At 35.5% G+C, this 13008-nt stretch overlaps 1 long non-coding RNA gene across 1 annotated transcript; it reads right to left on the reverse strand.

Moving 5' to 3' along the window:
* Positions 1–2104: 2104 nt before the first annotated feature.
* Positions 2105–12094, reverse strand: LOC126940291 (uncharacterized). The gene is made up of 3 exons (XR_007720693.1): positions 11915–12094; positions 7597–7656; positions 2105–2214 (listed from the first exon to the last, which is right to left on the reverse strand). It is a non-coding gene; the product is annotated as an uncharacterized LOC126940291 (long non-coding RNA).
* Between the last annotated feature and the right edge of the window lie 914 nt (positions 12095–13008).

Genomic DNA, 13008 nt, shown 5'->3' on the forward strand with positions numbered 1-13008 from the left:
ACACGACTGAACTGTATACTTAAAAGTACTTAAGATAATAAATTTTATATTATGTATTTTATCATAATTAAAAATTAATTATCTAATTAATAAATTTTGAACACAAGACATATTAGCATACATTTTTTCAAAACATTTCTAAACCTGTTAATTATCAAATTCATTGCTCCAAGCATTTCTGTGTTTATCTTATATGTTTTGTTGTGTATATTCTAATATATTGTGTTATACTATGTTTTTATGTGTCTCTCTGTGTTCTCTCTTTTAGGACCTCACATCGATTTGTTGTGTCAGTAACTGTTTCTTGATTTTAGTAATCCCAACACTTAGTGCAGAGCATGCTATGAAACTGACCCTCAAAAAATTCCTGGATTAAATGAAGAAATGAATGAATGAATCTGGTTAAAAATATCAATCAATCTACCTTACAGACTTCTAGAAACACAGTTCCTAAAATAACTATGTGAGGTAATGCATATGTTAATTAACTCAATTTAGCCATTCCACAATGTATGTACCTTTTAAAACATCATGTTGTGCAAGATAAATACATGCAATTTTATTTGTCAATTAAAAACAAATAAAACAAATAAGTTGGCAAAAAGAAGAAGCATAGCTCTTAACTGTTGGTTAATTTGACACAGTATCATTGTGATTTCAGCCATTATAAAGGTGTTATTAATAAAAATTACTATCCACAAACCCCAGGTGGGCCTAAAAAGACTGTTCGGTAATTAACAGATGTTCCCACAATGTCCTGTTGTTTATGAAGGTAACTGTTTCTACAATTAAATACTGAACACACATTCCAGGCATTATTCCAGGTGATTTTACACATACTCTACTTGCTAATCGCTAATCTATTTTTTTCTTTTTTTTTTTTTTTTTTTTTTTTTCTTTTTTTTAGATGGAGTCTCGCTCTGTCACTCAGGCTGGAGTGCAGTAGCATGATCTTGGCTCACTGCAACCTCAGCCTCCCAGGTTCAAGTCGTTCTCCTACCTCAGCCTCCCAAGTAGCTGGGATTACAGGCGCACACCACCATGCCTGGCTAATTTTTTTTGTATTTTTTTTGGTAGAGACGGGGTTTTACCATCTTGCCCAGGCTGGTTTCAAACTCCTGATCTTGTGATCCACCTGCAATTGCTTCCCAAAGTGCTGGTATTAAAGGTGTGAGCCACCATGCTCGGCCGCTAATCTTTGTGTCAATCCTTAGAGGTAAGCATTCTCTTCCTCACTTTTCAATTGAGGAAATGTAGGCACAGAAAAGAAAAGTAACGTCCAAAGTCATACAATCAAGTGTGTCCTTGAAATTTTCATGTAAACATACAGAAAGTGCATAGTCACCTTGATGAATTTTTCAAAGTAAACCCATCAGTATAGCTAGAATTAGATCAGGAATTAAAACATCTTCGTCACCTAGAAACTTCCCTCCTGCACCAGCCTGGGTACACTAACCACTAAAGGTAACCACTGTCTTTTCTCACTGTAGAATAGTTTTGCTTGTATTTGAAATTTGAATAAAATTTCTTATAGAGAATGTAATCATATACAGTCTGGCTTTATCCACTCAAGGAGTTTGGAGCTTCATCCATGTTGCTGGGTGTAGCAACAATCTACTCATTTCAATTGTGGTCTAGAATTCCATTCTATGGGTATAACAATATTCATCAATTCTACTGTTGATTGACATTTGGGCTTTTCCCGTTTGGAGCTATTCCAAATAATGCCACCATTAACATTTTGTACAAATCTAGGGTACACATATTTACAAATTTCTGCTAGAATGAAATCATAGGTCGTAAGAGATCTTGGAATTTAGTTCATTCATTTTTACTCAATTTCAGGGCTCTTTGACAATTCTGTAGCATATCATTATGTTTTACTAAATCCATTTAGTCATTTTGCCATTCAACCATTTATTTATTGTATATATGTGTATGTGTATATATATGAATGTACATGTATATATATACATGTGTATACATGTATGTGTCCATACACATATATATGTGTGTATGTACATACATGTATGTGTGTGCAAGTGTATGTATACACATGGTTGGGGGAAGAAAGAGAGAAGAGATAAATAATAAAGTTTGTTATGCACCAGGCACTCACACTGTGCAGGTCCTGGTGATAGGATGAAAACCATCTGGAGCTTTTTCTTATCTTCATGGAATTATAATCCAATAGTTTCATTCACTGCAGTTAACCTAGAGGAAAAAAATAAAAACATTAATATTTCTAAATTTCCTATGTACATTCACAGAGCCAACTGAACTAGCGTCAATGAAGTGAAATAACCAACAAAATTGGTCACATTATAATGCCTTGCATTCATATAAGTTGGACTGTTTATTCTATTTACTCCTTGTTACTACACCCAAGGTTAGTGTTCATGTCAGAAAGGCTCCCAGGGGTAAATAATCTCTCAAAACCAAGAATCTGAGTATTGCAGATTGCCAATGATTCAGTTTTCCTTTAATATCTATGGAGGCCGCAAAACATATGTGGTAGAAAACCGATGCTGGCCAGAAGACTCACAATGACCGGATTTGATCACAGTTCTGGTCACAGCCATTGTGCACCGTCTTTCATTATCGGCTGGAACTTTCTGTAGCTGTTTCCAGTGTAAAAAGGGACTGATCCACATGAACACTAAGAGCTTTTCAAGCTCATGTACTTCACATTTTGGTTTATAGCTGGCAGTTCTGGCATTATTTGAATTGTGGTGCAAAAAAATCCACTTTTAGGAAAACTATTTACAATACCCTAATATAGTCATTTAAGAGAACATGCAATTGGGTTTATTTTACAATACGCTGCATGATATATTTAAAGTGCAATAAATTCTAGTCGTTTTCTTTAGTGGGTAAAAATCTGTATTTACCTTTTAGTTCATCTATTTAATATAGACAGTAAAGGTCTAGTGAACCATTTTCTAGGTTTTCTTACTAATCTGCTTCATTATTTTGTCATCATTTAGTAAAAATCCCTCAACAAATGCTATAAACATTAAATGAACAAGGAAGACCAACCAAAAATTATAATATTAGCTATGGCATACACATATACACACACTCACAAACAGTGTATCTAATTCTGTATCTTCAGCTCTCATAAAACAGGATTTTTCCTGCATATTTTTTATTCCATCTTCACTCAATTAAAAAGCACATTTCTGAAGCATTTAGTGTGAGTTGCTATTTATGCCCGTCAATAATTCACATCATCTGCAAAAAATATGTTTGTATCCTTTCTACCCCCATCAGAGATGAAAGGAAGGAACTGATGTGCTAAAATGGCTTCATGTGCCCAAATCATGCAAATTCTCTAAGCCATTTCCTAAGATTTGCAGATGTGTAAATTGCATCTTTTTTTTAAAGAGTAGGTATACAACGGTATGAATCTCAAATCAGTTTTTGTTCCACCTCATAGTTCTTCAAATGATGAGAACTGATTTATTATTGAGGCATTGTCAAAACTCTGAATGGAGTATAATCTTCCTTTTTAATCTTTCATGAGGCAACTGGGTAAAAAAAAATTACAGATGCAAACGATGTGTGTCAGTGTACATATGCACACACACTTACATAATATCAGCATGTATGTCACACTAATGGGGATTAGATCTCATGGTGCACCAGAGTGACTTGAGAAAAACCTCCAAATGGTGACATTAAAAAGGAAAAGGACTGCATTTAATAAAATCTGGACAACATGGCAAAATGTACACAGTGTCTGACACATAGAAAACCCTCAATAAAGTGTTTGTCTACTCCCATAAAATAGTGGGATCATTTTCTCTCTGAGCTTGCAGCTATAGAATAAAGATGGGATGTTTCAAGTGGTTAGATTCTTTGTGCCTATTTTATTGTATTCATTTTTATACAGAGTTAGTATAACCACTTTACCCATTTGAGAGGAAATTGCCTTTCCAAGACACCAGAGATGCATTTAAGTCTATGGAAGAAACGTTATTCCAACTGATGTCCTCAAGTCTTGGAAACAAACTGTTAACTTTTTCTTTTCAGTGAGTTTATGATAGTCTTTTAAAATAACATTAGTGTTTCCACTAATGTGGGAATATGTATGTATATATATATTATATATAATATATTACATAGTATATATAAATTATATGTTATAAATTATATATTATATATGTTATAATATATAAAGTTTTTATATAATTATATACAATATAATTATAAATATATATTAATTATATGTAATATATAATTTATAATATATAATTTTATACAACTATACATAATATATAATATATTCATTTATATGAATTTCTTTATAAATAAAGAATATGGTTTATTCTTTATTTATAAATAAATATAAATATAAATAAATATATAATATATAATATATAATATAATAAAAATACATAATATATAATATAATAAATACATAATATATAATATAATATATAATATATATAAATATAAATATAAAGAAATGGTTGTAATAAATGTGCAGGTGGATATAGATAAACTCTGACTTCCCAGGGGCCACCCTGGCTGATGCAAAAGACCATAAATCCTTTGTATTTGTAAAGGAAGAATCAAAGTGCACTGGAATTTATTTGAACCCTTTTCAGATTTTCTGAGTAGTTCTTTTATTCTTCTCCCAAATAGTCATTTACACTGTTTAGCAACTTTCTGAAGCATGAATAAAACTCGCAAAGTTAATAAGAAGCACTGCAATTCTCTATCTGTAACTTGAAACAAGATTTGGGTTGAACCTATGACAGGGCACACTGAATGGCTTATATTTGGTGGGTCTTCTCTGCATTGTTTTCTGAAGGGTTTCCTAAGTTTCTCCAGGTGTGCCCCTGGCAGGGATTAGGAAGCAGGAGCAATGGACAGGCAACAGACACAGCTGAGGTGCACTGAACCTTCTCCAGATGACTTCCCTCCTCTCCTCTGAGACACAGTGCAATAACACCTTATGGATAGAAAGTCTCTGAGGCAACATCATGGAGGCTGAGTCCTCAGCACTGGGGAAACCTGGGAAGAATGATGGAGAGAGAAGAGCAAGGAAAGAGAAAGGAGAAGGAAGGAACTGGAGAGTCCAAAGAAACGCTGAGGCTCTCTCTGTAACTTTTTGGCAATGGTTCTTGGGCAGCTCTCATTCCTAGAATTTGAACTGTAAAAACTTTGGCATTAGGTGTAGAATGTAATTATCTCTTATGGAATGTACATCAGAATATCAGTAATAAACTGAGTAATTTTAAAATTACTCATTTTCTGCTTATTTCTGCTGCTATCTTGATATGGTTTGGCTGTGTCCCCACCCAAATCTCATCTTGAACTCTAACTCCCCCAGTTCCCACGTTTTGTGGAAGGAACCTGGTAAGAGGTAACTGAATCATGGGGTGGGTCTTTCCTGTGCTGTTCTTATGATAGTGACTATGTCTCATGAGATCTGATGGTTTTAACAAACAGGAGTTTCCCTGCACAAGTTCTCTCTCTTTGCCTGCTGCCATCCATGTAAGACGTGACTTACTCATCCTTGCCTTCCACCATGATTGTGAGGCCTCCCCAGTCACGTGGAACTGTGAGTCTCTTAAACCCCTTTCTTTTTGTAAATTGCCCAGTCTCGGGTGTGGCTTTATTAGCACCATGAAAACAGACTAATACATATCTACACCATTCCTCAGTATCTATCTCATAGCAGAGACTCAAAATATTTTTCTTTGAAAGATGTGAGTTTGAATTGAAAATCTAATATCCTTCCTAATAGTACCACCCATGTTGATCTAATTTGTGCTTTGATTAAAACTATCAATAATATTCCAATGACACACAATTTAGCTCTAAGAATACAGTAGTCCTCCCTTATCTGCACTTTCACTTTCTGTAGTTTCAATTACCTGTGGCACACTGTCTTTTCAAAATATTAAATGAAAAATTCTATAAATAAACAATTCCTAAGTTTTAAATTGTGTGCTGCTCTGAGTAACATGATGAAATCTCTGCTGTCCCATTCAATTCTTCCCTTGACGTGAATCATCCCTTTTCCAGCATCTCCATGCTGCAGACACAACCTGCTTATTAGGTCAATAGTAGGCCACCCTGCATCATGATGTCTTTCTCATTCACCTCACTGCATCACATTACATAGGCATAGTATCTTCTCACATCATCAAAAAAGGGTGAGTACAGTACAATAAGATATTTTGAAAGAAAGACCCCATCAGACAACTTTTATTACAGTATATAGTTATAATTATTCTATTTTATTGTTAGCTATTATAGTTTATCTCTAACTACGCCTAATTTATAAATTAAACTTTATCACACATGTGTATGTATATGATGAAAACATAGTATGTGTAGGGCTTGGTACTATTCATGGTTTCAGGCATCTACTGGGAGCCTTAGAATGCATCCCACTAGGATAAGGGGGAACATATTCCCATGAGGGCAAGGGGGAGCATATTCCCACCAGGGCAAGGAGGATACTGTGTTGTGAACATCAACTATTGCAGGAGAGAAGAGAAAGCTTTAATACGTTGTTGCTTTCAAATTCAGCAGGAATTTGACAAACATTTTTTCTCCTAAATATTGCTGTTTAAGTTTTGGTCTTGAAAATGAAATCTTTCTTTGCCAAAAATGCCAACTATCTCATTTATTCATTTTAAAAAATCCATCTTTCTCTATAGCATGTCACATGCTTCTGACCTAACATGGAAATGTGGAGAAATCCCTTCCTGGAATTTCTCCTCAAAAGTGCAAACTTGCCTGCTCCTTCCCTTTTAGCCGTGGCATTCTTGGTTTCCAATTTATTCTCTCCTTCAACTGCCCTATATTTATTCTTTCCCCAATTTATTCTCTCCATCAATTGTTCCTAGAGGGTGAATGGTCTCTGAGCACCAAACCATGGCCCTGCTCTCAGCCATCACCATTCTGGGCCATGGCTGAACACTGACTTCTTCATAGAAACAGTCTAGGATCCTATGGAAGCCAAAGAAGATCTTCTTGAATTCCCAAGTTAATCTTACTCGTTTTAACTTCCCTTTACTGCCTTCATTGAGTCTTACTATTTCCAGATATGAGAGCCCCTAGAGTAGAGTATAGTTTATCTGTGCTGGTTCACTCAATGAGTGCACCTGTGGTTTTATTATATGGTGGGTGTTTCTATCCTATTTGGTTATCTGTCTACATGATAGTCTGCATGGATGACGGATTGTCACTTTGAATTCAACGTGTTCAAAATTGGATTCATTATCTTTCTCTAAAAGCTGGTTTCCTTTAAAATAATTCATTTCTATCTGAGGTATGCCATCATCACAGATTTTGCAATAAACCTTGGAAACACAATTTCTCATCCTCTTTTTTTCATAATCTCATTCTAAAGTTTCAATGCTTTTCCTTCTAAAAATGATCATGTTGAGCCATTTCTCTTTATTTCCATGTCACCACTTCATCACTAATTGCCATTGTTACAGGATTCCACATCTATATTATTTTCACAATTCTCACGGAGTGGTCATTTCGCCTCACAAAGCCCACCAGTCTTTTCCCAAACTTTGCCAATGCCTCCTATATTCACTGCCTCAAATCCAAATCTTTACTTACCTAAATCAAGCCTGCTCTCAGTTGAGGTTGTTTTGTTCTTTGTGGTTAAAATGTTTGAATCTGAAATAAACACAGTAGTTTCTTGATTACATTGTATATCTTCATATGTTTTTTAAAAACTCTCAATGCCAGTTTACTTAAAATTAATGAATAGTGATTTCAGTGTGGTAGCTAAGTAAATGTTGTTCTTGTAAAAGTCAAGAAGGAAATAATGGTTATATAGCGTTTTCATTTATACACAGCTTTTCTATTTTCTTGGAATTTCTCATTGAAATTTTTAGTATCATAGGACTTCTTTTTATTGTTTCTCTAAATTTTGTCTATATATTTTTCTATATCTCATACTATACCTTTTCTTAGTTTATCCCTCTGTTTGACTATAGCACATCCTGAAGTAATTTTCTAAAAAAATATTGGCATAAGGTAAATTTTCAGAATTATTTTTATATTATAAAATATCATAATTTGAAGCTCATACTTGATTGACGTTATGATGATAGATTGAAAATAAGTTCTCTGTAGAATTTTTGAGGCATTCCTCCATTGTCTTCTAACATCCAGTGTTTCTGACACAATTTCTAATAATTTTATATTAAAATACTGACTTACAATAGTTTCTAAGATAATACAAAGTATTCCTGTATATCTTTCCCCCCACTTTTCCTAAAGTTTCCATCTTACATAATGATGTTTTATTTGCTACAACTAAGAAATTAACATTGGTACAACAATAATAACTAAAATAGACTTTATTTGTATTTCTTTAGTTGTTCAACTAATGTCTTGCTTTCTGTTCTAGAACTTTGAGTAGCATACCCTATTTCATCTAACTTTCATGTTTCCTCAGACCCCTCTAATCTGTGACAGTTCCTTAGTCTTACTTTGTTTCTCATGACTTTGGCTTTTTTGTTTTTGTTTTTGTTTTTTGAGATTGAGTTTTGCTCTGTCTCCCAGGCTGGAGTACAGTGGCAAGATCTTTGCTCACTGCAAACTCCACCTCCTGGGTTCAAGCAATTCTTCTGCCTCAGCCTCCAAGTAGCTGGGATTACAGGCCCACACCACCACACCTGGCTAATTTTGGTATTTTTTTAGTACAGTTGGGTTTTCTCCATGTTGGCCAGGCTGGTCTCAAACTCCTGACCTCAAATGAACCCCCCATCTCGGCCTCCCAAAGTGCTGGAATTAAAGGTGGGAGCCATGGTGCCCAGCCAACTTTGACATTTTTAAAGAGCCTGAACAGGTAGGTTGTAAAATACATCTCAATTTTTCTTTGGCTGAGGCTTGCTCATGATGAAACTTGGGTTATGTATGTGTGGGAGCAATGCCATAAAAGTGAAGTGTCCTTGTCATCTAAGAAGAACATCCATGGACCCCTGACTCTTATCTCTTGTACGTGACCAGATTTTTCTGTTGGTATTTTCTGTGGTTCCAAGGGATGTTTAAAAACATGAATTGTCCCATTCATTGCATTAGGTTTCCACTGAACCTCTTTTGATGTGCCTGTTTGTATATTCAAGCTCTGAAAATTTCTCATTTATTTGTTTTTTGATATGTCCTACTTTCCTTAATCTTTGTCCTCCTTTAATCTTATTTACACCAGCATTTATTAGCCTTTTGTTTACACGGTATCATGAGTTATTTTCTTTTTATGAGTAAATTACTCTTGAAGATGATTTACTAAAACACTGGTTCTTACGGTCTTTTCTCAAAGTTTAAAAGGTGAAACTCATAATTTTTTTTTTTTTAATTTCTGATCTCCACACATTCAAAACTAAAATGCGGGCAGGCATAATTTTGGCTTCTACTTCTTCTACTTTTAATAATTAACACAATTATTTTGAACTATTCTGGCCTCTGAACACTTCAAAGCAGTGACCCATAATGTACGGCATTCTTCATCTCGTCTGACTCGCAGCCGACCAGGCGGGCATGCTGGTGGTATGGCTTGACTCTCTGTCCACGATCCTGAAGGGATGGAAGCCAATCGTTTGGTCATTCTGACACCAGACACTGTATGCAAAGCTGACTGTGTTTTCTCTGGTGAATTGGGAAGAGGGACTACACTTGAAATTGACGAGATGAGTTTCAGTTACCAGCTGTTCCACTTGGGTCCTTTCCGTTCCTGTAAGTCTCCCGGACACTGGCATGAGGTCATGTTTCCTTTGTCTTCAGTAACACTTTTCATAATCAAGTTCTAGGCCACTAGATAAAGGCTACTCTTACGATTTCTATTTCCTTATTAAAGTAGGTTATACACAGAAAACATACATTGGAGCCTGCCTTCCTGATTTTCCTGCAGTGGTTTACTTACTCTGATTTCCCTGTTCGATATGGAGTTGCTTCAAAAACACATGTTCAACTGAAATTCTAGAATCCCTTTTAAAAATCGGGGTTGGGTGCAGTGGCTCATGCTTATAATTCCAGCACTTTGGGAGACCGAGGTGGGCAGATCACGAGGTCAGGAGTTCGAGACCAGCCTGGCCAACATAGTGAAACCCAGTCTCTACTGAAAAAAAAAAAAAAAAATTAGCCATTAGCCAGGTGTGATGGTGGGCGCCTGTAATCCCAGCTACCTGGGAGGCTGAGGTGGGAGAATCACTTGAACCTGTGAGGTGGAGGTTGCAGTGAACTGAGATCGCACCACTCCACTCCAGCCTGGGCAACAGAGTGAGACTCCATCTCAAAACAAACAAACAAACAAAAAATCAGCGGTCCATCAAATACATACGACTTGCTAAGCAAATTAAGGATGTTTGTCCTTACATACAAATCTTAGTTCTTATAACTGGAGCCAACAACAGATTCATACAGCCAACTCTAGACAGTCGAGAGACTGTTTACCCAGGTTACACACCATCTCTACATCATCTCTTCCTCCCACAAGCTGCCATCTAATTTTAGTTACGTCAGTATTAGTGCCTTCATAATGATGGAGGAAAGGTATTAAATTTCTTTCTTCTGGAGGCCCTGTTTTTAATAAATCAGTCACAAATGAGATTTATTAAAAACAAATGGTTGAAATGATTTTTAGATTATTCATATTTCATAGTAACTGCCTATCAAAACAGTAATGACTACACATGAAGTTGTTCTATATTTATTTTGTCCAGTAAGTTTTCTTCTGGATAAACATATGGAAAGAAAATGGCTTTCTTAGTTAAAATGATATTTGACATAATTTCAAAGCTATGACAATTTCCTTATATTTGAAACACTTTCTGCTGATGCAGCATTCTTTAAAGCATAGTTTATTCCATAACTTGAAGATAGAAAACCTCCTGAGTATGAAACACTGGGTCCCTCCTTTTTTATACCTTGGAAGCCAAATATGTTATTTACTCTTGAACGTGTTCCTACATCTTGCTCCATAGGTCATTTAATGATATCACCATTCATTCAATGTCCAAACTGCACTCATTGGATACACGAGGCTCTAGGGCAGTTTGAAGGTTCCCTTAAGACCGAAACAAACAAGTAAACACCTCTGACTATGTTTGGTCGTTTAGTCTCTGGTGGATCTGTAGAATGCATTTTTTAAAAACTGAAGTTTGGATGTTTTATTTATTTTAGAAATGTAAAAGGTTTCTGTGTCTGTGAACATGCAGTGTTGTATGGTAGAGGAAGATATAGGCTCTGAAGTAAGATAGATCTATAAGTGACTTTACTTCTTTCACAGATGTTGGAGGAACAATTTTAAAAGTTGCTTAAAATTTCAGATCTCTCTTCCCATATATAAGTGGAAATATTTATATATATTTAAATGTCTGTCATTAAGATACTTTATTTATTTATTTATTTATTGAAACAGGATCTCACTCTGGTACCCAGGCCAGAGTGAAGTGGCACGACATTGGCTCACTGCAACCTCTGCCTCCCAGGTTTGAGCGATTCTCCTGCCTTGGCCTCCCTAGTAACTGGGACTATGGGTGCACCCTACCACGCCCAGCTAATTATTGTATTTTTAGTAGAGATGGGGTTTTACCATGTTGACCAGGCTGATCTCAAACTCCTGATCTCAGATGATCTGCCCACCTCAACCTCCCAAAGTGCTTGGATTACAGGCGTGAGCCACTATGCCCAGCCGTGAAGATACTTATTAACAATATATAAAATTACAGAATCTGGCATTTAGAGGTGCTCAATTATTTATATAAACATGTGAATAGAAAAGAATATAAATCTCCATTCTTGATGACATAAATGATCATATAAAATGTTACATATTCCAGAAGGTTCAGAAAAAATTAAGACTAGATTTGAAATAAAATTATCTAATAAAGAAATATGAATGGGATGTAAAATCATGTCAACTACTCACCCTTTGAATAAGCAGGCTTATAAGAAGCTAGGGAAGAATTCTTATGCTTCTCAAATAATTAATTTTCTGCAGGAATCAAGGTGCTCAGTACTTCCTCTTGTCTCCTTTAGTCTATGCAGATACACTTGGTAAATAGTCCCATTTCCCCTTCATGTCTTCCTTTCTTCCCTTCATTGTAATAATGACCTGTAAGTACAAGAAGAATTACTGTCAGGTAAAAGCCTTTTTAATAGATCCTGCAATGAAAATTATAATTACTTTAAAGCAGTAAAATTGTAATTCTAGTAGGTAATACTCAGGCATGTTCTTCCCAAACATTCCTTTAAGTCTTCCGTGATATTTTCTGAAGCTCCGAAAGAATTTCCCCTTTTAAAGAACTGACATATAAAATATATGCACTCTCCCACTAGAGATAAGAGCTACTTTACTCCCGTATTTTATTATTGTAGGGATAGATAAGTGGATAGATGATGTCAAGCACTCAAATGATCAGACCTATAAAGGGCTAGACATAGAAAGACATAATTTCCCTGACCTCTCCAACGTGCAGTCTATTCTCACTCTAGAGGATGAAATGCAATGATCCAACTCTAAGAATGAGGGTACACAATGTATTTCAGCGGAGTGGACGCATAGCTATGGCCTTACAGTTGGCACTTACTCTATGCTCTGGTGATACTGAATTTGGATATGATACACAACAATATTCAGCTTTTGGAGGGCTGGGGAAGGGTCCATTGCAAAACTGTGTGGAGCTGACCCTTGGTAACAAAGCAGAATTTACATTTCTGTTTTAAATATTATAAGGTACAGTACTGTTCTAATTGCTCTACATAAATAATTTAATTTACTCAAATGCTTAGTGTTTTATGTATTATTATTCGTCTCACTTTATAGTTGTGGAATCTGTCTAGGTAACTCATCTGAAGGCAATGCTTAGCACTGCTTAGCAGCCCAATAGTGGTACCAGCTCAGGATCATAGTTTCATTTATACTTTGTCTCTGTAGACCTTGCTTTATTCCGGGCTTGAGAAGGAGTTCTCCAAGGATTTGGAAGTAACTCCTTTTCCACTGAAGTTGTTTAATAAACACTT

The sequence above is a fragment of the Macaca thibetana genome, chromosome 17 (assembly GCF_024542745.1).
Source record: "Macaca thibetana thibetana isolate TM-01 chromosome 17, ASM2454274v1, whole genome shotgun sequence".
In the NCBI taxonomy this organism is placed as follows: Eukaryota; Metazoa; Chordata; class Mammalia; order Primates; family Cercopithecidae; genus Macaca; species Macaca thibetana.